The sequence below is a fragment of the Aethalodelphis obliquidens genome, unplaced genomic scaffold, assembly GCF_003676395.1.
Source record: "Aethalodelphis obliquidens isolate GAN/ISIS:26980383/991018 unplaced genomic scaffold, ASM367639v1 scaffold84, whole genome shotgun sequence".
Classification (NCBI taxonomy): Eukaryota; Metazoa; Chordata; class Mammalia; order Artiodactyla; family Delphinidae; genus Aethalodelphis; species Aethalodelphis obliquidens.
The window spans coordinates 556,295-558,370 of NW_020838028.1; positions in this window are offsets into that span (position 1 = coordinate 556,295).

Genomic DNA, 2,076 nt, shown 5'->3' on the forward strand with positions numbered 1-2,076 from the left:
CTATAATGCGAATGTTGTTGCGTTTAATGTTGTCCCAGTGGTCTCTTAGGCTGTCTTCATTTCTTTTCATTCTTTTTTCTTTATTCTGTTCCATGGTAGTGAATTCCACCATTCTGTCTTCCAAGTCATTTATCCTTTCTTCTGCCTCAGTTATTCTGCTATTGATTCCTTCTAGTGTATTTTTCATTTCAGTTATTGAATTGTTCATCTCTGTTTGTTTGTTCTTTAATTCTTCTAGGTGTTTGTTCTTTAATTCTTCTAGGTCTTTGTTAAACATTTCTTGCATCTTCTCGATCTTTGCCTCCATTCTTTTTCCGAGGTCCTGGATCATCTTCACTATCATTATTCTGAATTCTTTTTCTGGAAGGTTGCCTATCTCCACTTCATTTAGTTGTTTTTCTGGGGTTTTATCTTGTTCCTTCTTCTGGTCCATAGTCCTCTCCCTTTTCATCTTGTCTATCTTTCTGTGAATGTGATTTTTGTTCCACAGGCTGCAGGATTGTAGTTCTTGCTTCTGCTGTCTGCCCTCTGGCGGACAATTCATATTTTATTTTAAAAACTAAAATTTGGTTGGCAAATTTCCTTTTCTATAAATTAATTTAGGAAAAATTGCTATCTTCAGGCTGTTCAGGAGTGTGGTATATTTCTCATTGTATTCAGATCTTTATTTATATATTAGCAAAATTTTATACTTTGAAAAATATAGAAAGATAGCCTATACATTTTGTGATAAGAGAATCCTTGGGTATTTTAGGTTTTCATTGTAAATATTTTATGTGTGTGTTTAAATTGAATTATAGGTGTGACAAAAGTCCAATTGTTTTCTTTTATTGACTTATTAATAATCCTAAATTCATCTGGAATAATAAACAGTAATAAATAATAGCATCTGATAAAAGAGGCACCACAACTGAGGAGAGAAGAGAAGGCATTTTCACAACGGGTAGTGGAATAATTGGTTAGCGATTTGGAGCAAATCAGTTTAGATTCTTAACTCTCCCTAGATGGATTAAAGAATTAAATGGGTGGAAAAATATCTAAGTCATAAGAACTAAAGCCAAGTTCTGGTGTATATTATCTTTTCTCTGGATAAGAAATGAATTTGTAGGGCTAAGAAAAAAAAATTCAACAGTTCATTGACATAAAAATTTTGATGTCTGAACATAAAAAATAATAAAAGGCAGACAAAGGAAAAACTGTAGCTACAATTATGACTTTTAAAATATAAAAAGCTTACACAAATGGATTTAAAAACACTAAAATATTAGGAGAAAATGAGTAAAGCACATGATACACAATTCAGAGAAGAAATAAAAGGTCTAATAAGCACATTTTAAAAATTCAATAAAACTGGTAACAAAAGAAATGCAAATTAAACCCAGAAACTCTTGTTCACTTATTAAATTAATAAAAGTGAGTAAAATTATAATACCCAAGAATGCTGAAGATTCAATGCCATGAGCAGTTTCACATACTATTAATGTTTTAATGCATACTTTCTTTCTAGAAAGTGATTTTAAATTTGTAGCAAGTATTTTAAAACACAGATACATTTTAACCCTGGAATTTCACTTCTAGAAATTTATCTATGGAAATAATCAGAGATGAGGGAAAAGTTTAATACACTTATATAAAAAGTAAAAATCTGAAATCAATGAGAATGATTGCAAAACTGTATGATGGAATACTTTGTAGTCTTAAAATTCTATGTTTTTGAAAAATTTTTAATGACATAGTAAAATGATCAAAATTTAATGTCACCAAAATACAAAACTGGACATGATTCTGATTGTAATAATGGTATGCACATATACAAAATGAAGTAAATGTCAATAGTGGTTATCTAGAGTCTGTAAGCTTATGAATGATTTGGGTTTTCTTCTTTACATTTGACTGCATTTTCCAACTTTTCCACAGTGAGAATAAATTTTACAATTGTGTGTATGTGTGTGTGTGTGTGTGTGTGTGTGTGTGTGTGTGTATTTAAAAAGTGAATGGGAGGTAAAGAATTGGAAACATATTGTTAACTGTTCGAATCTTGGCCCTTAAATAGAAGAAAGATGAGAGCTATAGCCA